The sequence below is a fragment of the Plecotus auritus genome, assembly GCF_963455305.1.
Source record: "Plecotus auritus genome assembly, chromosome: 11".
Lineage (NCBI taxonomy): Eukaryota > Metazoa > Chordata > Mammalia > Chiroptera > Vespertilionidae > Plecotus > Plecotus auritus.
Window position 1 is genome coordinate 46452029 of NC_137777.1, and position 25080 is coordinate 46477108.

General features: G+C 42.7%; 1 protein-coding gene across 3 annotated transcripts in view; it reads right to left on the bottom strand.

Annotated features, from left to right (window-relative positions):
- ZHX1 (zinc fingers and homeoboxes 1) overlaps positions 1-15126 on the bottom strand; it is a 28943-nt gene extending 13817 nt beyond the window's left edge. The window contains exons 1-2 of one of the 3 annotated variants that reach the window (XM_080647269.1): positions 14750-14861; positions 3547-3660 (exon numbers count right to left, since the gene is read on the bottom strand). The gene's annotated coding sequence lies outside the window, so the exon portion shown is untranslated. Of the gene's footprint in view, positions 1-3546; positions 3661-14749; positions 14862-15008 lie in introns of those variants that run through there. The other 2 variants (XM_080647270.1, XM_080647268.1) reach the window with 2 other exon arrangements.
- Between the last annotated feature and the right edge of the window lie 9954 nt (positions 15127-25080).

Here is a 25080-nt window from a genome sequence, read left to right on the forward strand (position 1 = left end):
AGAAATATAAAAAATTATCTATTTACATGTGGACAAAGACTAGAGAATATAAAAAAATAAAGTTTTGCCCTAACCGGTTTGGCTCAGTGGATGGAGCGTCGGCCTGCGGACTCAAGGGTCCCAGGTTCGATTCCGGTCAAGGGCATGTACCTTGGTTGCAGGCACATCCCTAGAAGGGGGTGTGCAGGAGGCAGCTGATCGATGTTTCTCTCTCATCGATGTTTCTAACTATCCTCCTTTCCTCTCTGTAAAAAATCAATGAAATATATTTTAAAAAATAAATAATAATAAAAAAATAAAATTTTCACAAAATAGGTAAAATTTGTATGTGGTATTTACAAGTTTTCTTTAATATTGTTATAACATTGCTTTATTATAAAATATAACAAACAATGGTTTTAAGGCCTTAAAATTGCAAATAAATTAAAATACTTCCATGGTCATTTCTGTATAGCATTCAGGTGTATTACAGATATTTTCTCTGAATATACTAGCCCCAGGTCTGAGAAGTCAGACTGGTTCTAAGAACCCTCAAGAGCACCCATAATCTCCAGGGTGTAGATCTAGGCCACGCCAATTTCTATGGTCCTAGCTGCATCCTGGCTCTTTTCCTGAAGGTAGGCTGCTCCTTAATCAATTCATGATCCTAAACTCGTCAAAATTATCACAACGAAGTTTCTCTCCAGAAAAGCATTTAATGAAAGCAAAATTTATTTCATCACAGTATAAAAATTCTGGGCAGTTCTGATAGCAATTCTTCTTACATGGTCAGAAAGAATGTCTGTTTAGCTCTTCCCAGGGCCCAACACAGTGCCTATCAAGGCCCCAATAATATTTGCCGAAAAAACCCACCTTTAAAATATATCTGTATTGTATATTATAACATACATTTTACTTCACTAAACACTCATTTACAGAGGAGCTATAAAAAACAACTGTGCTTGCTTTATGGTAGATTACTTTCAATGGTAAAATCCTTACTAATAAAATTACCTCAGTCATTAGAATATTAAAACATCCTTGATTATCAAACATTCTCCCTAATAAAATGGCACAATGAATATTCAACAAATATTTACCAACATCCATAATTCTGTTGTAACAAATCAGTTTTATGCAAGAACAGTGTATATCTAAATTTGTGGTCTATATAAGACTGAAACAAGGGAGATAAATTCATTCAAAGCATTAGTCTTTACAAGAAGGCAAATGCAAATTTGAACTTGGAATCATTATTTCTGTTCCAAGAGAAAATTATACTTTAATGGTGTTACATTTTTAAACAGTTTAAAATATAAATTCTCAATGGTATGCACTATAAAAAGTGAGTGGATTGCTTCAAATTTTATGCTTAGTGCTAAAAAAAAAAAAAGTCCAACATTGTTTATAATTAAGCAGAGTCATAGCTACACTGAATTTTCCAAGCCTCTATTTTTTTGGCTGTCTTATACTTCAAATTAAATGATTAACAGATAGCAGTTTATTGGCCTAGTTAGCCACAAAAGCATGTTATTTTGGTAAAGTTTTATGTGAATAAAAACAAATTTTGTTTTTTATACCAATTCTGGGTCAAATAAGAACATTTAGAAGATAACTATAATTTTTAAGGATCATGTTAGTTTTGACCTAGTACCAACTAAATAAAACTGTTCTTAGGGTGGCTAAAATATACAAACTGAGAATCCTTTGGACTAAATATTCATACATACACTGAAAAATTTTTGAACTCTTTATTTAACTTAGTTTCACTTCTCCCTCTTTGAGTCACAGTTCTGTTTAGCCAGCTGAAAATACTTATTTGTACATGTTTGTATTCAAACCAGAAGTCAGAAATCCATCAAAATCACAGTATGCCTAAAATAATACTAGGAACAAAGAATAATGGGATCAAATTAAAACAAAGGATATCTACCATGTCAAAAAAAAAAGTCTAAGAGGATATTTTTTAATAAAAAACAAATGTTAGCCTTTACACACTTGAGGCATTTTTTAAAGCTAAAATGTAAAAATATTCAGGAATAGCAGTTATTTTTTAAAATTAAATGAGAAATCTGACAACCCAAATTTGTACCCACAACCAATGTTTTTAAAATTTTCTGTAACCTAGAATTATTAAGTAAATTTCCAAAGTGGTCTCAAGACAATCAAAATTCAAGTATTAAGATGAATATAGACAGGAATGAATATGACAAAAATGAAAGCATCTAAGAAATTATGGCCAAAGATAATCTAATTTCAGAAGATCCCTTTGTTAATGCTAATTAAGGCTTAAAGGTTTAGTAACTCTATCCTCTTTCCTGTTTTTTTCCACCTGAGAAAGCTGACCTTAATACTGCTAACGATTAAAGGAAGAATCCAAGCTGGACAGATTTCTCTGGCAAGCTCTGCCCCCAGATTTGAGGAGTGAAATGTCTTTTTGAAAGGTCTCCAGGACACTAACATCCTGGTTTGCTGCCTTCTCCTGGGAAGTCAGTAGGTATGTAACATATTGAGAGTGATATATAAACTAGAACTATAATGAAATCTCCTATCTTTGTCACTTAAGTTTGTATGATCCAAAAGTAATTTTCTGCTGAAATAGCTTTCCCCTTCTTTTCCCAAGGCAGACAGTCTAACACACGGTCTAACACAGAGTGCTATTCTTGGTTCCCAGTGAGATTATCACCAAGAGGCTGGAAAACCATTCAGCTGTCTGTTATCCCTGCCCCTTGATAAAATATAGTCGTTGTTACCTATTTCCCTCAGGACATAATCATTCAATTTTAAAAAATACTTGGAAATATAATAAAAATTAGATTGGTAATGTCAACTTGTAAGAACTCAATTTTTAAAATTAAAAGCGAACCACCATATTAATGGTTATGTAAGCTTTCTTAGTACTTTCGGGAATCATCTAAAAAACAATTGAACTAAAGTACAAATATTTCAAACAATATACTATGTAATCTAATGCTTCTTATAAAAGCAATATATATCAGGTAAATAAAATATACATGTAATTATGTAAAAATCTATTTGAATATTTAAATAAAGGTATGTTTAACCTATATTTTTTAATTTTTAATATCCTAATTTTATAATTATAAGTAATTATTACTAGACTATATATTGAAAATATTTTTTCAGGAGTTGTTCTTGAAGCATTTTTCTGGATATAGGCAAAAAAACAGTAAAATTTCTGGAACTATTTCCCCACACGAAATGTCTCTGCCCTCATGACCTTCATTTGTCTTGTTACCACTGTTACCACAGCACCTGATATAGTGCCTGAAACAAAGGATTTCAGCAAATATCTATTAAAAATCAATTATAAACATAGCACATAGATGTATTATGACATATGATGCTGTTTCCGTTTAAAATGAAGCAGCCAATCTTCCTCTATTTTTGAAGTTTGAATGTACATTTCTTACAAAAGTGTGAGGAATATATCTGTGTTCATTTAAAAAAAGCTTTTAAAACTTGAGCCAAAGAGAGTGTCATGGGATCTAAAGTGAGCACATTCAGTACCTGAGTTTTACCTTACCAAAACATCGGAACACATACTTGCCATAGCTTCCTCAGCATTCTGTGCTTTGACACAGAAGGGTGTCCCTTCAAATTAGGTGTTTAGCTCAGGCCATCATTACCAACAGGTCCAAAGTACCTATCTGCCATCCCCTACAAAAAAAGTAATATCACTTTATTATTCTAGAGATGATGATGCAGTCTTAGGAAATTTTAAAGTTTATGCCTTGGCTTTTTAAAAAAATAAATGTAACTTTGAAAAAAATTAATTTTCTCATAGAAACTTTAAAAGAATTATCTAATTGCCAAATCCCAATATTAGTAAGAAACACAAAAAATGAAAACTATACTTTAAAAAATCCTATATTATGTAAAACAACCAAGTTACTATGATACTGTTTTCAATAAAAATGTTCAAAATGTGAATATATGCAGAATATAATAGGAAAGCTAAGATTAAGAAATTGGGAATTGTAAAAATTTACCACACAAGTTATGAAAGACAACTTAAAGTAAGAGTTGAAAAGAGGTATATGTTTCTTTGTTTACACATAAACCTACTGATATCTGCATCCTAATTTACTGTGTATTAAATGGAATGTAGTGGGTTATTAATGCTGGCAATAAGCCAGTACTACTTAAATAAACCACTGGTACTCCTAAACATGTAGTATCTAATAGAATGACTGGTGTCTAACTATTTCATTTTTGCTACAGACCAAATGGCTTTTTAATCAGTGCATTGTGAAACATTAAATTGTGAAACCAAACTGGAAATGGTTCTCTCTCCCTCCTTTTTTTTTTTGTCAATCCTCACTAGAGAATATTTTCCCATTTATTTTTAGAGAGAGTGGAAGCAAGGGGGAGAGACACACAGAAACATGGATATGAGAAAGATACATTGATAGGTTGCCTCCCCCTTGGTCTGGACCAGGGCCAGGTATCCAGCCTGCAACTGAGGTATGGACCCTTCAGTCCACAGGCCCATGCTCTATCCACTGAGCCAAACCAGCCAGGGCGAAATCATTCTCTGAAAACTCAGATTTGTGTCCAAATGTGGTATATTACTCAGAGTTAAACCAATCACAAAAATTTAATAAAAGCTGTAATTGTTTCTGTTATTAAATAACAGGAAATAATGCTTTTGAAGGGTTGAACATTTTTGTTGTTCTTTAAGCACTGAAGCTCTGTAACCATAGTGAATGAATATTTAGGAAGATAATTTCCCCCAAATACCTTATCCTTTGATTCTTGCTTTATTATATACAAGTTTACAAAGAGCCCTCTTAAGTCAAGAAATAATGTAGCCTGGCAAATGTGGCTCAGTGGTTGAGCATCTATGAACTAGGAGGTCACGGTTCGATTCCTGGTCAGGGCACATGCCTAGGTGGCAGGCTCAATCCCCAGTGGGGGGCATGCAGGAGGCAGATCAATGATTCTCTCTCATCATTGATGTTTCTATCTCTCCTTCTCCCTTCCTCTCTGAAATCAATAAAAATATATATTTTAAAAAAGCCATAATGTAAACCCACCAATCCTTTAGTAAAATACTTCTAGGTAAAGTTAAAGCTTAGACTGAATAGTTACACTATTTTCATGAAAAGCAAAATAGCATTTTCCTGGTAAGTGCAGTGGAGCATCCTGTTATCCCTGCAGCCTGGGATTCCAGTTTCATTTCCTGGTGTCTCCTTGTTCCACCTCTCCTTAGCCATCCACCTACAGGATGTCAACTAGAGGAGAAGATAGGAAACAGCTGCCGAAGAGGGGAGGTTATTTTCCAAAATGAATTATTAATGTTATAGGAAATTGGTGACCTATTTGAATCCACTCTTAAATCACACAGTAATTGCAAGATGTTTTACCGAATGGGAGTCTCTTGAGAATAGTTGCCAAGACATGTGAAGGCACCAGGCAACTAGAGGAGCAACAAATGAGCTGCTTAGTACTTCTGGATGAAAAGCATACTTGCCTAATGTTATTTCAGTTCCTAAACTGGGATTACTTTACAACAATTCTCTCTAATACCCAGTATCTTATAATAGTACCTATTTAGTAGGGTTGCTGTGAGGACTGAAAGAAATAACACATGTAAAGTGTTTAGAATATTTCCTGGCATTAATAAGTCCACAGCTATATTTTCTGACTTTTACTTAGGTATTAACTTTAATTTATACCACAAAGGAAGTCTTTGTTTAAAATTCGTTAAATGCTGAAATAGTATAAAATATTTTCAAAGCCCAGGCAATAATCAATTTTCCATTTCATACCTTTCAGCATATCAAACAATGCTCGAATAAGATGGCTTTAATAAGTAGACATGAATCAATCATAATTTATACCCCCCTACCCCATCATATACATACTTTCTCTGACCTTCAAGAAGAATCATTTGCCTAAACACATTTTAAGGGGTATTTCATAGCACTAACAAGCCTCTGATATAAAAATATTATCATAGTAATGAAGATAAATTGTTCTCTTTCCACCATCCCTCACTCCCAGGTACGGTCCTTGCCCAGAAAAGTTTTTAAAAACTTCTTTTCAACAATATTAAAGGTAAAGAAAATACTTATATAGAAGAAAAACATAGTTATGAGTGAAATACTTAGAAACATCAGAATCTTTCTATCTCCTTTCATTCCTCTCAATAACCCAAAAAGAGAAAGATCTTTAGGAAGGGGAAAAAGAGAATCAGAAATTCTGTGGGAAATATGAATCACAAAAATTGACTGACAAGTTATTTTATTTAAAACTAGAGGCCCGGTGCACGAAATTCGTGCACGGGAAGGGGGGTGACCCTCAGCCCAGCCTGCACCCTCTCCAATCTGGGATCTCTCTCACAATCCAGGACTGCTGGCTCCCAACTGCTCACCTGCCTGCCTTCCTAATTGCCCCTAACCGCTTCTGCCTGCCAGCCTGATCACCCCCTAACCACTCCCCTGCCAGCCTGATTGATGCCTAACTGCTCCCCTGCCAGCCTGTTTTCCCCTAACTGCCCTCCCCTGCAGGCCTGGGTCCCCCCCAACTGCCATCCCCTGCAGGCCTGGTCACCCCTAACTGACCTCCCCTGCAGGCCTAGTCCCCTCCACCTGCTCTCCCCTGCAGGCCTGGGTCCCTCCCAACTGCCCTTCCCTCTAGGCCTGGTCGCCCCCAACTTCCCTCCTCTGCTGGCTTGGTCACCCCTAACTGCCCTCCCCTACAGGCTTGATCGCCCCCAACTGCCCTCCCTTGCAGGCCTGGTCCCTCCCAACTGCCCTCCCCTGCTGGCCATCTTGTGTCCACATGGGGGCAGGATCTTTGACCACATGCAGGCAGCCATCTTGTGTGTTGGAGTGATGGCCAATCTACATATTACTCTTTTATTAGATAGGATAGAGGTCTAGTGCACGGGTGGGGGCCAGCTGGTTTGCCCTGAAGGGTGTCCCGGATCAGGGTGGGGGTTCCCTTGGGGCGTGGGGCAGCCTGGGTGAGGGGCCTGTGGTGGTTTGCAGGCCGGCTACGCCCCCTGGCGACCCATGCGGAAGCCCTGGTATCTAGGGTTTATTTATCTTCTACAATTGAAACTTTGTAGCCTTGAGCAGAGCCAAGCCTCCTGCTTGCTCTGTGGCTGCAGCCATTTTTGGGGGGATTTATGTATCTTCTATAATTGAAACTTTGTAGCCTTAAGCGGAGGCCTGGGCTGGCCAGGGTGTGTGGAAAGCTTGGCTTCCTCCATTGCCGGGGGCAACCCTAGCCTCCTGCTCTTTCCAGCTCCGTGGCTGCCGCCATTTCTATTCGGGTTTATGTATCTTCATCATTGAAACTTTGGAGCCTTGAGTGGGGGCCTAGGCCGGCAAGGGCAGGCGGAAAGCTTGGCTTCCTCCATTGTCGGGGAAACCCAAGCCTCCCTCCTGCTCTCTGTGGCCATAGCCATCTTGGTTGGGTTTATTTGCATATTTGCTCCTGATTGGCTGGTGAGTGTGGCTTGTGGGCGTGAGTTGTGGGTGTAGCGGAGTGATGGTTAATTTGCATATTACTCTTTTATTAGATAGGATTCTGAATATGTATATGATATGTCTACCACATCAGTGTTTCAATTTTCTTAGGTAAGCTTTGATGTTTTAAAAAAATCTAAGTCTAGCCCTAGGTGGCTTGGCTCAGTGGATAGAGCATCGGCCTGTGGACCAAAGGGTCCCGGGTTCAATTCTGGTCAAGGGCACATACCCTGGTTGCTGGTTCCATCCCGGTTCATGCAGGAGGCAACCAATCGATATGTTTTTCTCACATAGATGTTTCTGTCTTTCCCTCTCTCTTCCACTCCCTCTAAAAGTCAATGGAAAAATATCCTTGGGCGAAGATTAACAACAACAAAAGTAAATAAAAATTTAAATCTAGCCCTGGCCAGTGTGGCTCAGTTGGTTGGACATTGTCCCATGAATGGAAAGGTTGCTAGTCGATTCCCCATCAGAGCACATGCCCAGGTTGTGAGCTCCACCCAATCTCGTAGAGGAGACAGCGATTGATGTTTCACTCTTACATTGATGTTTCTCTCCCTCTTCCTCTCCCTTTCTTTCTCCCTAAAAATCAATTTTAAAAATCTAAATCTAAAAACTGAAAACAAAAATCTTGCAAAACCATGAGTTGCTCAATTTTAATAAATTTGAATAAACGTAATTCTTAAACTGCTCACATATAATTCTTTTTCAAAGTACATCATTATATTTGTTTAGACCAAAGTGTATAAGACCATCCATATACTCTTAAATACATTATGGAATACTGGTGACATAAACGACAAAAATTAAGTATTCTTTAAGATCAAAACATGGCAACTACCTAAAAATATTACATATTTACTTTAAAAATTAACTGTATAAAATACAGACCTCCAAATGTAAACTCAAATATATATCCTGATTAGTAATCAGCAGCTTCAGTCATGCAAGTCTAGCTAACTCATGACTACACTGTCAATATTCAAATAGAGTCTCTTTTTTTAAAAATGTATTTTATTGATTTTACAGAGAGAAAGGGAGAGGAATAGAGTTAGAAACATCAATGAGAAACACTGATCAGCTGCCTCCTGTATGCCCCCTACTGGGGATTAAGCCTGCAACCAAGGTACATGCCCTTGACCAGAATCGATCTCAGGACCCTTCAGTCTGAAGGCCGATATTATATCCACTGAGCCAAACAGATCAGGGCTCAAATAGAGTCTTTTGAGCCCAAATCCACAATGCTACAATATACATTAAAAGGTTATTTCCTCAGGTCTAACCAGTTTGGCTCAGTGGATAGAGCATGGGCCTGCGGACTGAAGAGTCCCAGGTTCGATTCCGGTCAAGAGCATGTACCTTGATTGCAGGCACATTCCCAGTAGGGGGTGTGCAGGTGGCAGCTGATTGATGTTTCTCTCTCATCGATGTTTCTAACTCTCTATCCCTCTCCCTTCCTCTCTGTAAAAAATCAATAAAATATATTTTTTAAAAAAGGTTATTTCCTCAGCTACATTTGCTATCATTTTAATAGTTTAAAGGTATTCTATTTAAGAATAAAGCTATAATTTAAAGCAAGCATGTCAAACTCAAAGGCTAACACATGCCAAATAAACAAGGTTTAAGTTTATGTAGGCCGCAAAAAAACAAAAGCTTCAATTTTCATAGAAACGTAGTTTTATTTCGATAGAGACATGCTGAATACAAAGGGCTGAAGTAAATGAGTAATCGTTAACATAAAATAATAGAACATTTTAATAAAAATTAATATTTTTCTTGAACATTAACTTATCATATACTGAATAACTGCACAAATTAATAAGCGTAATTCAAATAAACCTATTTTTCTTGTTCTCTTAAAGTGAAGTATTTCCTCAAGTCAGTCCAAGACTAATAACGTGGCAATCGGCTGCTAAAATATTTGCTGCTAATATTAGTGGAGAGAAATGGTGCGCCTGCGCATAAGGGAAATGAATGCAACATAATTATAGTGATCAGTCATTAGCAAACATTGTAGTTCGTTATTAATAATTATGTATAACAGGATATTGTAAAAATTAAGTTACAAAATTTTTATTAAAATGTATCTTACATACCATTATATTGGATGGGCCGCAAAAATATTTGTTGTGGGTTGCATACAGCCCACGGACCATGAGTTTGACATGCTTGATTTAAAGCAAAGTAGTCCCAAATATCACATTATTGTGCCAAACCAACACTACACAAAAAAAGCATAATACATTATAACATCACCTTTCAGCCTTAATGTGAAATCTAATACAAAAGGGAGAACGTCTCCAAAATGAACCCACCTTACCTATGCTATTAAGTTCATTAATAAAATAACTGCTGCCCGGCCAGCATGGCTCTGTGGTTGAGCACTGGCCTATGAACCAGGAGGTCACAGTTTGATTTCCAGTCAGGGCACATGCCCGGGTTGCAGGCTTGATCCTCGGGGTGGGATGTGCAGGAGGCAGCCGATTGATCAATGATTCTCTCTCATTATTGATGTTTCTCTCTCTCTCCCTTCTTCTCTGACATCAATAAACACATTTAAAAAAAATAACTGCAAAACTTTATTCACATTTATCTTTAAAAGAACTTATAAGTATCATGAAAGATGAAATAATTGGTGCATGATTTATGGACTGTCCTCCAAAATCATTGAAATAAGTGCTGTAAGGAAAATACATCTACTAATGAGCGTTCACAGTGCAGGCACATTTATACTTTCTGCCTTAGCATATTTTCAAACCATCTGGCATCAGTGCCACTCTGGTTCACCAGCCTAATCTGTTCAGAATGGAATATAAAACTAGAGCTACATGCACTTTGGGGAAACCAAAGAAGAGCACACATGTATAAAAATTCTCCAAATGTGCAGCTCTAAACGAGTTTATACTTGAAATGGGTTTCTAAAAACATTTCCATTGAATACATTCAAGCTCTTTTAAAAATAGAATGGCTCAAGAAATCTGTATGGATCATAGCTGTCATCAGTTATCTAGGTTTTTCTTTTTTTTTTCTCATTTTCATCCTGTTCACTAAATAAAGCATTTGAAGAGATTCTTTTACAAGACTCATTGATACATGAAATGCTATTATCTCTATATTGAAAGGATCCAAAATCTTACATTTTATTTTGCATAAAATTAGTCTGCTTAGCCCTAAAATGCTTGGAGTAACAAGAGAAAAACTGAGAGGAAAAAAAATATTCATGAAAGCCCTTTTTCATCCTGTACTACTTTATTGTCCTTGGCAACACTCACATTTCTTATGCTTAAAATCGAGTCCAAATTGCTACTTTAAGAAATAAAAATCTGAAAACCAAGATGGCGGCATAAGTAAACACCTAAACTGCTGCCTCGCACAACAATTTCAAAACTACAACTAAAAAAACAAAACAGACATCATCCAGAACCACAGGAAGGCTGGCTGAGTGGAAATTCTACAACTAGAAGGAAAGAGAAAAGCACACTGAGACTCAGAGGAGCTGCAGGAGGCAGAGGTACTGAGATGCACGCGGAGAGGACTGGCAACTGAGTGCGTGGCTGGCTTTCTCAAGTGGGAGGGAGACAGAAGCTCCCAACTGCTCTGAACTCCAGTTCCGGGCAAGACTCTGGGGACCCAGACTCATACGGGGAGAAAATGGACTGTCAGGAAAGAGAAAAGCACACTGAGACTCAGAGGAACTGTGGAAGGTAGAGGTACCGAGGCGCGCACACGGAGAGGGCGGGCAACTGAGTACGTGGCTGGCTTTCTCAAGCGGGAGGGAGACAGAAGCTCCCGACTGCTCTGAACTTCAGTTCCGGGTGAGACTCTGGGCACCTAGACTCATTTGGGGAGAAACTGGACTGTCCAGCAGTGGGCGGAACTCGAGGGCGGCTTTCTCTCAGAGGTGCTTGCAGCGATTACCACGGGACACTGATACAGGGGCCTATTAGGGCAGGGCTGACGGGAAACGAAGGCTGTCTGCTCTGCCCTGAGATTCCGCCCCATCCAAGCTGAGCACAGAGGCTTTTGCAAGTCTTCTCCCATAAGGGTGTCTCCAGCACAGAAGTTCTCCCAGCGTAGACACAGCTGATCCTCACAGCCAATTGGCCTGGAGGTCAAATCCTTCCAGTGATAACAACAACAATCAAGGCTTAACTACAACAAGACTGTGCACACAGCCCACAAAGGGGTGCACCAAGAGCGTCCACCAGGTAACTGGGGAAGCTGAGCCACTGGGCCCTGTAGGACACCCTGCACACAAAGCCATTCTATCAACTCAGGGAAGCAGCCAAAATGCAGAGACAAAGAAACAGATCACAAATGAAAGAAATGGAGGAAAGTAAATGACTGAGAGTTCAAAAACACAGTTATAAGGTTTTTCAAGAATTTCCTAGAAAAGGCCAATAAATTTAGCAAGACCCTCGAGGATATGAAAAAGGACCAACTAGGAATTAAGCATACACTGACTGAAATAAAAATATTATACAGAGATCTAACAGCAGACTAGAGGACGGCAAGAATCAAGTCAAAGATATGGAATACAAAGAAGCAAAAAACACTCAAGTGGAAAAGCAAAAAGAAAAAAATATCCAAAAATTTGAAGATAGTGTAAGGAGCCTCTGGGACAACTTCAAGCGTACCAACATCAGAATTATGGGGGTGCCAGAAGAAGAGAGAGAGCAAGATACTGAAAACCTATTTGAAGAAATAATGACTGAAAACTTCCCCCACCTGGTGAAAGAAATAGACTTACAAGTCCAGGAAGCGCACAGAACCCCAAACAAAAGGAATCCAAAGAGGACCACACCAAGACACATCATAATTAAAATGCCAAGAGCAAAAGACAAAGAGAGAATATTAAAAGCAGCAAGAGAAAAACAGTTAATTACCTACAAGGGAGCACCCATACGACTGTCAGCTGATTTCTCAACAGAAACTATGCAGGCCAGATGGGAGTGGCAAGAAATATTCAAAGTGATGAATAGCAAGAACCTACAACCAATATTACTCTACCCAGCAAAGTTATCATTCAGAACTGAAGGGCAGATAAAGAGCTTCACAGATAAGAAAAAGCTAAAGGAGTTCACCACCACCAAACCAGTATTACATGAAATGCTGAAAGGTATTCTTTAAGAAGAGGAAGAAGAAAAAGGTAAAGATTAAAATTATGAACAACAAATACATATCTACCAACAAGTGAATCTAAAAATCAAGTGAATAAAAAAATCTGATGAACAGAATAAACTCGAGAATATAATAGATTCAGGGGCATAGAAAGGGAGTGGACTGACAATTCTTGGGGGGAAAGGGGTGTGGGGGGTGCGGGAAGAGACTGGACAAAAATCCTACACCTATGGATGAGGACAGTGGGGGGGAGGTAAGGGCAGAGGGTGGGGTGGGAACCGGGTGGAGGGGAGCTATGGGGGAAAAAAGAGGAACAATTGTAATAATCTGAACAATAAAGATTTATGAAATTAAAAAAATTAAACTAAAAAAGAATCTATGTACACACTAGAGTCAATATCTCTGTTAGAACCAACTCTCATTCATCTTTACTGTTGACATAAAAACAAACGACTTTTTCAGGATAATTTCTCAGAAGAAAAGATAATTCACGTAGCGCCACATAACAGAAGTTAAAGCTTTTAGACAAAGACTGAGAAACAAGAACCAATACCAACCCATCTAAAGGCGCATTTATGTGGGTCCCTACACAGGCACCCTCCACACCAACAGCTACTATTCCTGGGGGTAAGCTGCTCCTTCCTCCCTCACCGTGAACCGCTCCATTTCCCAAACCTGTGATTTTTTTTTTTCTCTTTCCTGCTACCCTCTCCACCTCCAAGAGAACTGCTGCTTCCTTTCAAGTTACATGAAATCCCAACCTCGTCACATTCTGATTTCTGTACCAGGTATAGCCTTTCCTTACACCATCACCACCCCAAGCAAGTAAAGATTAGCCTCTTCTTATGGTTTTCTTTATTTTTGTCTTTTGTGTTTTTTTGTTATTGGTTATTTATTTCGTTGTTTTTTTCTTCCTTTTGGCTCAAGGTTTCCTTTGGGGCTGGCGTGAGATGTCAGGACAGCGTTGTGGAATTCCCGCCGTGCCGCCCTCTTCCCTATGTTCGTCCTCCACCCACCCCCTCGGCTCCCTAACTCCCTACCCCCGCCCTCGCTGCAGCCTTGCCGGAGCCTGATCCTGCACTAACCTAAGGATACCCAAGGGTACCCGGTTCCTTCACCGGGCTGGGCGCTTTCCTCGCTGTCCCCACAGTGAGGAGAGGTGGGAAAGACGCAGTTGAAACAAAGAATTTCAAATCTCTTGACCAAGAACTTTGGTGGGTATTCAGAGGGACAGGGATCCCCGAGGGCTCGTCTTTCCTGCCTTCAGCCCGGCTTCCTCTCCCCGCTCCTTCCCAGCCCTGCATTCCCCGCCGAGATCGGGGGATTGCCCCCTTTAGGCCTGGGCTTGGAGGAGTCCTGGTCAGCCTCCCAGGCTCCCTCCGCGAGGGGCAGATACCACCTCCATTCTCTGTAATTAACTTCGCCCTAAGTCCCAAGGTTTCTTCAAAATGTAATATAGTCCTTAAGGACTAAACTCTGAGTCTTGCCCCGAAGTGGGGACACGGCCTGGCCCGAAATGGGTGCCCAGCTTCCCCTGAAGTGGGGTACAGCTTTCCCCGACTTGTTTCCTGGGGCCCCCACCCCAATGCCAGTGGGCTCGGCTCCAGCAAGAGGCTCTCTCCTTACTTCGAGGGAGGCTGAGTCCCCACGAGGCCACACGCCCCTCCAGGGCAGGGCTCCCGACCTCCCCGAGGACTCTCCGTATTACTGGGGTCCCCCATTCCTGCGGCGACCTCCCCCCGGAAGACCCAGTCTTCGCTTCCCCTCAACAGCTCCAAGTTGCTTAGCCCTCCCGTAGGCAGGGGGCTGAGGTTTACCTCAAGGAGCCCCCCCGCTCCCCCCAGAGACCCCGAAGGCACAAAGGAGGCGTAGGGTCGGTCTCCCGCGGCGATGCCCGGCCCTGGCAGGCCCGGTCCCTCCCCCTGGATGCCCAGGGCCTGGTCCGGCCGCCACCCGCCACCCGCCGCCCGCCGCCGCGCGCGCTCGTCCCCGGGGTCTCTGCCCTGGGGCCGCCGCCTCCGTCCTGTCCGCTCGCCGTTCGCCTTCCCGGCCCGCGCGCCGGGCACGGGCTCCGCGCTGCCCCATCCCGCCCTCAGCCCCGGAGAGCCCGGCCCGCCCGCTCGCCCCGGAACCGGCAGCGCCGCTACCTGCGGGGGCCGCCGCGCCTCTCAGCGCCCCGCCGCCGCCATCTTGCATTTCCAAGCGGCTGCACTTTTCAGGGAGTCAACTCTGACCTGTGAACCCTACCCCCGGAACCGCTCGGCGGGGCCCGCGGTTTGGGGCGGAAGGCAGCACGACGAGGCGCACGCCTCAGCGGCCGGCTGGGGGGGGAGGGGGGAGGGGTGGGAGGGGGAGGAGAGCCGGCCGAGGGGGGGTCGCCCGCACGCGCGCCCTCTGCGCCCTGACCTCGCTCCGTTGCCGGCTCTCGGCTCCAAGACCCTGCTGCACCCCTGGGGTTCCACCCGGCCTCTACGCTCTGTACCAGCCCAAGACGGACTTGTAGGAGCCGCCCCGCCCCTCTGTCAACAGAAGCCCCGCCCCGTCAGCAGAAGCTCCGCCCCGTCAACAGAAGCTCCGCCTTCTCCAGGTCTCGAAGTGGCCCCGACCCTGGCCGGCGGTAGCTCCGCCCTCTACCGCAGAAACCTGGCCTCCACTCTGGTCCGTCCAGAAGACAGCCCCGCCTTTTGTCAGTTTCGGCCATACCCCCTGAGCGCTCCGCCTTCCTATTTTCACCGCCGGATCGTGAGAAATACTCACTATAAGCCCATTTCCCCGGAGGCAATTCTGCCCAAGCCCCGCCCCCGCAAGAGGAAGCCCCGCCCTCTATCCATAGAAGCCCCGCCTCCCCGAGGCCTGTCTCTATTCCAGCCGAAGCCTCACTACTCGTCAACCAATGTCCCGCCTCATCTTGCCTCTAGGGTCCCTGCTTCCACTGGCCACAGCGCTTCCCGCAAACACCAGAAGTTTAGTTCAACCTCACTTCGAACCGTCCTGCAAGACGGAGGTATCCTTTGCTCCGCGAAAGCCCTTCCCTCCCCCTTCATGAGTCACTCTCCTGGAGGGCTTTCTTTGCAGGCTGTGGTCCTCAAATCAGAACAGCTCCAATGTGAACCAGTCCCGCAGAGGGGGACCCAGCTGGGGGCCCAGGCTTCTGGGAAAACCAGACAGCGTCACCGCCCTCCCCACTCACTTCCCCTCTACCCCTGCATCATTTTTTAAATGAAGAAAAGTTCAACCCAGTGCAAAGAGAAACGACTCACGCTCCAAGCTACTCTACACAGGTTCAGGAGCCTGGACGTGCGAGAACTGTGGTGCCTTGACATTCATCCCCACCCCCAACCCACTCACCGACCCTCGTGCTTTGACAGCAGTGCTCCGCTGAGCCCCACTAATCCTAAAATATGCAGTAGCTTCAAGGGAAGGCCTGATGGTTGAAATCAGTGTACACCAGCTTCTTTTTATTTGTATGTTTCATCTTAGAATCCTAGAACTTGTGGGACCATAAGCAAGCGAAGCTTAATGGTCTTATAAACAGTCTTATAAACATAGGTACTAGTACTCAGTCTGCCATACTCACCCTGTATTTACAACAAAAATTTAACATCGTTTTACTCTCGTGGAATTAAATTCATAGATAATGCCAGCTATTTACACACATAATTTCAAGAAGTCAGTGTTCTACAAGTGAAAAGTAAAGAGAAAGTCATTGATTCTAAAATGCCATACTAATATCAGTAAACATAATAAAACAATGTTTTTCACTATGTAAATAAATATACCAATATGAGAACTATACAGGCCCAAAACTGCCCCTCCCCCCCCCATAGAATTTCAATATATTTCCGAGGGAGCAATCCTGTGCGCACTGAGAACCTCTCTGAGGAAAGGAAATGCTTCAGATACAGAAACTCCTTCTTTTGTTCATGCATTTAACAATCATTTTTGAGCAGCAGCTTATGCCAGGCACTGTGCTAAGCACTGGTATTACTGTCTTCAAGGAGATTACAGTCTAGTAAACAAGCAAAACAACATGAACATAAAAACATCAAACCAGCCTTAGCCAGTTTGGCTCAGTGGATAAAGTGTCTGCCGGGGACTGAAGGGTCCTGGTTCCATTCTGATCAAGGACACATGCTAGGGTTGCGGGCTAGATCCCCAGTAGGGGGCGTGTAGGAGGCAGCCAGTCAATGATTCTCATTACTGATGTTTCTATCTCTCCCACTCCCTTCCTCTCTAAAATCAATAAAAGTATATTTTAAAAAAATCAAGCCAGAGATCAAGGAGAGATACATAAAGAGACCCCTTTAAGGGTATGGACTGATGCATATAAATCATCTCTCTCTCTCTCTCTCTCTCTCTCTCTCTCTCTCCTGCCTCCTTTATCTCCCTCTTTTTTTCTTCCTTTTCTCCTGTCCATCCTCCTCCTCACCTGCCTCCCAGTTCTTTAACTTTAGCACCAGCTTATAGTGTCACCTCCTCTCTATAAGCTGTCTATCTGGTTCATTGCCATGCCCCCAGGGCAATTCTGTCCAGGAAAACAATTTTAATAGCACAGTGCTGAGAACAGTGTCCTCAACTGGATTGCTGCCAATTATTTGGTATCCTTGTACAAAGCAGGACTCACCCTAGAAAAAAAAAACAAAAAACTGCTTGCAGACCTAAGCAATATGAATATATATTTCGCATAGCAGGTTGTGCCAGCCCACATAAATCTGTTTAGAGATCATGCTCACAGAGCAACTTGTTTTTATTAAAATAAACTCATTTGTAAAAATTGTAAATATGACTGATTCCAACAGCTGCGCGGCTCCAGAAGTAAGTTTTTAGCCACGGATTGGCACAGTCAGAAGAGTCTATGCATATGTTTTGTGGTTCGTCATACACAGTTGGGTATGGCAAAATTTCAGCACTGTTAGAAAGGAGAAGTTGTCCAGCGGGTTTTAAAAAGCACAGCACTTTGGCTATTCAGAGCCTCTTCTACCTTTGGAACCATTGAAAGAAATATTTGTAGGAAATGAAGAACTTTGAATCAAAAGTTCTAAGCACTGGTATCGCTAAAGAGGAACGAGCTTTGTTTATATATATACATATTTTATTGATATTTCACAGAGAGGAAGGGAGAGGGATAGAGAGCTAGAAACATCGATCAGCTGCCTCCTGCACACCTCCCACTGAGGATGTGCCCGCAACCAAGGTACATGCCCTTGACCAGAATCGAACCCGGGACCTTTCAGTCCACAGGCCGACGCTCTATCCACTGAGCCAAACCAGTTTCAGCAAGAACGAGCTTTTTGTTGTAGTTTCCTTCTGTTACTATTTTTCCTTTTTCTACTCTCGGTGAAAAAGTCTTCTATGAAACATGATAGCATGATACAGAGCAGCCAAAAAGACATCAAACTAAGACACTTTAAACTTTTAACTAGAGTTTGGTGAACTTGAGAATGTAGCACTAGTGAAATTCTAATTCCCACAATTCTAATGGCTACCTCCGAGGTGAACAAATGTTACTGCTAAAGCTAGTTCAGACTAAACAAACTCAAAGTCAAGTTAGGGTCAGGTCATTTCCTATTCCTCTTAGTCTTTGCTTTGGGAAAAATAAAAATGTTATTGATAATAACAGTAAAGGCAAGTTAATATTGTTGGTAAATGCCCTATCTACTCCATTCCTCCCCTATTTCTATATCTAGCAGAAGACCATATATATAGAACTACAGAATCAGGAAAACCTGATTTGTCAGTATTTATTCAAGGAGTCATGTGAATACACATAAAAGAAATTATGGCGTCATCTGGTTTGGTTCATTCATTCGTATATACTCTATTTCCATAAAAAAATGGCTATGTCAACACTACATCTGAGAAAAAAAAAGTGTCAATGTATCTTTTTTGACCTGAAATCTCACCATATAAATAAGCCTATAGGACCACCCAAGGAGAAAGAGATACCAGAGTGACATAATGCAATGCTTTATGTGTTTCAAAGTCTTAGCTGAGGAGTCTAGAGCAACAGTTCTAAAATAATGTGCATGGAAATTGTTTAAAATGTAGATTCTCAGACCCTGCTCCCAGGGGAGTCGAATTCAGTAGGTCTGGGATAAGGGGGTGAATCTGCATTTGACAAACAGCTGGTGACACTTTTGTTAGTCATCTATAGACTTCACTTTTATGCTGATTCTCTGCACTTTTATGTAGCCTTAGCCAGGCTACAGTGTGCACAGGATTTGAAAACATTCACTGGTCTTGAAGTCCCAGATCCTCTGCATCTGCAGCTGTTGCCGCCTAACAAACCTACCAAAACTCAGTGGCTTAAAAGCCTAAGCTTTTATGTGGCTCGTAGGTCTGTGGATCAGCTGGTGGTTCTGTTGACCTGAGCCAGGTTTGGCTGATCTTGGCTGGACTCACTTATGCATCTGTGTTTAGCAAGTGGGTTGTCTGGGGGCTGCCTGGTCCAGGAGACTCATTCATATATCTGGCAGTTGGCTCTCTAGGGGATAGTTCATCTAGGATAGCCTCGGTCACACCTCCAGTGGTTGGCTATTGATCACAGGGTGACTGAGCCATACGTGTCTCATGTGCATGGACTCCTTCACATGCACAGGGTTCTAAGAAATCAAGACGCAGCATTTAAACCTCTTTGGGCTTGGCTCATAACTGACACAGTCGTTTCTGTCACATTCTCCTGGCCAAAGCAAGTCGCAGGGCCAGCTCAGACACCACTTCTTGATGGGAGCAGCTACAAAGTCACACTGCAAAGTAAGAGGGTACAGGAAGGGCAAACAGTTGTGACCATTTTTGTAACTGACTTATCACTATCACTATATGACTAAAAGTATTTTTCTTAACCTGTTTTTACTCATCTGTAAAATGAAAATCCTATCTAATAAAAGAGCAGTATGCAAATTAACTATCACTCTGCTACACCCACAAGCCACGCCCACCAGCCAATCAGGAGCAAGTATGCAAATTAACCCAACCAAGATGGCGGTTGATTTGCATATCCAGGAGCAGAGTGAAGCAGCGTAGAAGGAAGCCAAGAAGGGAGCGAAGCTGCGGAAAAGCAAGCAAGTGGGGCTGCAGAGAAGGGAGGGAAGCAGACCGCCACAGGAAGCCCTATTGCAGGAATCTTCCTGCAACGGGCCTCTAGTAATATTATAATTGTGCTTTATCTCAAGGGGTTGATAGTTCATGCAAAGGGCCTGGGTGATCTTTTAGAAATTGATTGATTGATTGATTTCAGAGAGAGAAAGAGAGAGAGAGACACAGGTTTGTTGTTCCATTTATTGGTTGATTCTTGTGTGTGCCCTGACTGAAGATCAAAACCAAAACCTTGTCATATCAGGATGATGGCCTAACCAACTGAGCTACCCAGCCAGGGCTATGGCTTATCTTAATTTCCCAGCAAATATTAGCCATGATGATGGCTAGGGTCTTTCCAGCCTGAAAATCTTACACATCTATATCTGTGTGGAAGAGAGATTAGGCTGCTTTTTTGGTGGCCCCTCAGGCAGGACTTTGGCCCTGATTTTCTCTCTTGATTTCACGATGTGTCACTTAGCCCTCTTCTGGTTGTGGTCCAGAAGTCCACTCAAGCTAGCTCAATTAAAGAAGCCAAAGCTACTGTTTGTCCTGTAGGTCCACCCCATCCTTTCCACCCTTGACTCGCCTGTAAGATTCCTCAGAACCTAGCCCACCTAAGTGGCCTTAGCCCAGTAGTCCAATATGGCTGTACAGCTCCGTTTATTAGAGCTAAATGGCTGTTCTCAGTGTTCCAATTCCAAAATCTAAAGAGAGAAACTGTTTGGTCCAGCACATACTTTCTAACAAGTTCAGCTTAGTCTAGTCTGCCATGGCAGGGAGAGTGGGCAGTTGTGGGGAAGGGCAGCTTTATGTGGGCAGTAGAGGCTGTGAGCAAGGGCAGTTCCTTCAGTTGATGGCTATAAGCCAGCAGACAAAGTGATTCACATTTCCTGGACCCAGGCAGCCTTTGCTAATATTTTAAGTTACGTCCTCATCAAATAGTCAAAGTACTCCACTTCAGGGACCTGATAAAAATCCAACTCCTTTCTGACCACCTCTTGATAAAGTGGAGGCAGCGTGGTTATTTCTCCCACCCAATCACCAAAAACCTACTACATGCCTCAGCTGTAGCACAAGTGAATTAGTTTGCTAAGGCTGCCGTAATAAAACGCGACAGACTGGGTGGCTTGAGCAACAGCAATTTATTTTTCTCTTAGTTCCCGGGGCTCTAAGTCCAAGGTATTAGCAGGGTTGGTTCATTCTGAGGGCTGTAGGGAAGGATCTGTTCCAGGTCTCTCTCTCTCTCTCTCTCTCTCTCTCTCTCTCTCTCTCTCTCTCTCTCTCTCTCTCCCTCTCTCTCTCTGACTTGCAGATGGTTGTCTTCTCCCAGTGTCTTCACTCTGCACATGTCTGTTCAAATTCCTCTCTTATATAGAACTGGAGGCCCAGTGCACGAATTTGTGCACATTGAAAGGAAATTAATTAGAAGAAATACTTTAATATCACTATTCGCCCTTTCTCTATAATAGAAGTGTCAAACAAACTCATGATTGACAATGACAGATTGAAACACACAGGTGAGATTGGTGCCAGTGAAAGCTTTATAGGTATCACACATGTGCAAGTCAACTTAGCCTTTATAGATATAGAACAAACTTGCTTAATTAGTCCTGCTTTCTTTTCTTTTCTTTTCTTTTCTTTTTTATTTTTCTTAGTCCTGCTTTCTGATGTAGCTAAACTTTTTCCAGCCCAGTGAAGCACCCCAACTTGTCTTTCAGGTAATTGTCAGCAACACAGCAGTAAATATCAACACAAAGCAGATTATTACTGTAGGGAGAACAAAGGATAAAATATCTAACTGCAGCAGTGTTTGACTATATTCTGTGCAGTGAGATACCTGAAGTCATTTTCAAGTTCCACCATTTCTTCTTTTCAGTCAGGTCAAGTTTCTAAGCTTTCTAAATCTTAGTTTTCTGCCTAATGAAAAGAAAACAGGATTCCACCGAGTCAACTATCTACCTACTCCAGGACTTCTGTGAGGATCAAATGAAATGAGGCATGGGAAAACGCTTCACAGACATTTGGTTACAGTGTGAAATGTTTGCACCTGGCTATAAAGCAAGTCGTGCTCCTGGGCTGAAGAAACTGCAAGGAGGCTAGTCGTCACTAGGGAGAGGAAGCTGGGCGTTGCTATGTGACATCATTACCCGGCGCCCAAGCCACTGTTTCCAGGCTGGACTGGGCTGTGGGCCACATTTTGCACCACAGGGCCTTGGCAGCATTGGCTGCAATTTGGTGGGGTGTTGCTCCGGAGTGGTGGCGGGGCCTGTGTCCCACTGGGGGAAGCCAAATGTTACTTTGTGGGTGCCAGATCCGTGGTGTTATTTCTCTGTGCATGTCACAGCAGCTCCTGCATTGAGCATCTGCCCCATGGTCGTCAGTGTGTGTCATAGTGACCGATTGGACGGTCGGACACTTAGCATATTAGCCTTTTATATATATATATATATATATATATATATATATATATATATATATATATATTGTAAATTAAATATAATTTAATTTACCACCCCTAACCCCTCTGCCTGCCTGCCTCATCGCTCCTAACCACTCACTTGTCTGCCTGATCGCCCCTAACTGCCTCTGCCTCGGCCCCTATATATATATATATATATATATATATATATAGACTAGTGGCCTGGTGCAAGGATTCGTGCACATTGAAAGGAAAATAATTAGAAGAAATATCTTAATATTGCTATTTGCCCTTTCTCTATAATGGAAGTGTCAGAGATGAAAGAAAATTAGTAAAATGTATATGAAAATAATATATGAATTTATTAATAAATAAACAATAACAACATGATAGAACAACAACAAAGACATGCTATAAAAACATTAAAAAAAACAATGACTGATAAATTGAGTTAACTTATTTTAATGTCTCCCTGTATACTGCATTAAGAGTAAAAACACTTTCAGAGTGCTTGACTAATTTCCCTTGTGATGAAGTATTTACAATTTTATCATCTGCGGGGCAATCCACAGGGCGATCGGGCCCCGCTTGCACCTGCCTTGGCCTGGCACCACCCACTCATCTGCTGCACCATCCTGCTGCAGTCGCGCTCTCGTAGGGGCTCATCAGGGCCAGCAGCACCTCCCCTGCTGCTGGCTGCCAGTGCTGCATTGTCAACACCTGCCATGTTCCGTGCCACCCCCAGGGGTTAGTGCACATCATAGCAAGCAGTCGAACTCCTGGTTGAACTCCCGGTTGAGGGAACAATTTGCATATTAGGCTTTTATTATATAGGACTAGAGGCCTGGTGCACGAAATACGTGCATGGGGAGTGTGTCCCTCAGCCCAGCCTGCACCCTCTCCAATCTGGGACCCAATTGCTTGCCTGCCTGCCTTCCTGATTGTCCCTAACCGCTTCTGCCTGCCAGCCTGATCACCCCCTAACCACTCCCCTGCCAGCCTGATTGATGCCTAACTGCTCCCCTGCCAGCCTGTTTGCCCCTAACTGCCCTCCCCTGCAGGCTTGATCACCCCCACTGCCCTCCCTTGCAGGCCTGGTCCCTCCCAACTGCCCTCCCCTGCTGGCCATCTTATGGTGGCCATCTTGTGTCCACATGGGGGCAGCCATCTTTGACCACATGGGGGCAGCCATCTTGTGTGTTGGAGTGATGGTCAATTTGCATATTACTCTTTTATTAGATAGGATAGAGGTCTGGTGCACGGGTGGGGGTGGGGGCCAGCTGGTTTGCCCTGAAGGGTGTCCCAGATCAGGGTGGGGGTTCCCTTGGGGCGTGGGGCAGCCTGGGTGAGGGGCCTGTGGTGGTTTGCAGGCTGGCCACGCCCCCCAGTGACTCAAGCCGGAGGCCCTGGTATCTGGGATTTATTTATCTTTTATAATTGAAACTTTGTAGCCTTGAGCAGAGCCAAGCCTCCTGCTCGCTCTGTGGCTGCAGCCATTTTTGTTGGGATTTATTTATCTTCTATAATTGAAACTTTGTAGGCATGAGCGGAGGCCTAGGCCGGCCAGGGTGTGTGGAAAGCTTGGCTTCCTCCATCACCAGGGGCAACTCAAGCCTCCTGCTCGCTCCATGGCCGCAGCCATCTTGGTTGGGTTAACTTGCATACTCGCTCCTGATTGGCTGGTGCGCGTGGCTTGTGGGTGTAGTGGAGTGATGGTTAATTTGCATATTACTCTTTTATTAGATAGGATTAGCACCCTCCTTTTCATTTCATTACCTCTGTGCAGACCCTGTCTCTAAATACAGTCACATTCTAAGATACTGGAGTTAGGATGTCAACATATGAATTCTGAGAGACACACAATCGGCCCATAACAACACAAAAACAGTCATCACTATAAACAGTGTAAATGGTATCTGAGCCTATTCTTTCCATTGGGACATCACTGGGCTTGTCTATAATTCCGCTTGTTGGACTGCCCCTCTGTCCCTGAGAGCTTCCAGTAACTGCTTGCTGATTCTATGTCTATCATTTATAAATAAGCCTTTTTTAAAGCTAAAGTCTGTGAAAAAGTGGTCATACTATGTGCTTTTTGAAGGCTTGTAAAAAAATTATGAAGACATTGTTTAAAATTATGTGTAATCAAATATTTTGTTTATACATTATCTAAGGCATTGGTTCTCAACCCTGACTGGACAATAAAATTACCTGGTGCTTTCATTTTTAATTTTTTTAAAATTTTACTTTTTGTTGTTGTTAATCCTCACCTGAGGGTATATTTTCCATTAATTTTCAGACAGAGTGGAAGGGTGGGAGGGAGGATGAGAGAGAGAGAGACACTGATGTGAGAGCGACACATTGATTAGCTGCCTCCCACACTCACTTGACCAGGGCCCTGAATTCCAGGTACGTGCCCTTGACTGGGAATCAAATCCATGACCCTCAATGCACAGGCCAACACTTTATCCACTGAGCCACACTTGCCAGGGCACCTGGTGCAGCCCACCTCCAAAGAGTCTCATGATTTGGTTTCATGTGGGATAGAGGCACTTATTTTTTTAAATCTTCCCAAATGATTCTAAAATGCAGTCAGTTTTGAGAACTACTGGCCGCACATAAAGGTTAGGGGAGACAACTCTTAGGAAGCACCTCTACCTGCCAGGCCATGAGCTAAGTGTTTTGCTGTATAATTTCATTTTCAAAGCAATCCTATGAGTATTAGTACTACACCTCCATTTTACAGGCAAGGAAACTGAGGCTCAAGAAGATTGCCTTGCTCAGGATCACAGAATTGGTTCTTGCCCTCATAGCTACAATTAAAATACCCCAGTAACAACATATTAGTGTTGTGTCTTGTCATTTTTAATGTAGTTGAACTCCCACTATCTCATTTTAATTGTGAATGCTATAAATGGAAAATATAGGCCAATTCGCTTGGACTGATAGGGGTGGAGGTTGGTCAGGCCTTCTCCATTGATTGTC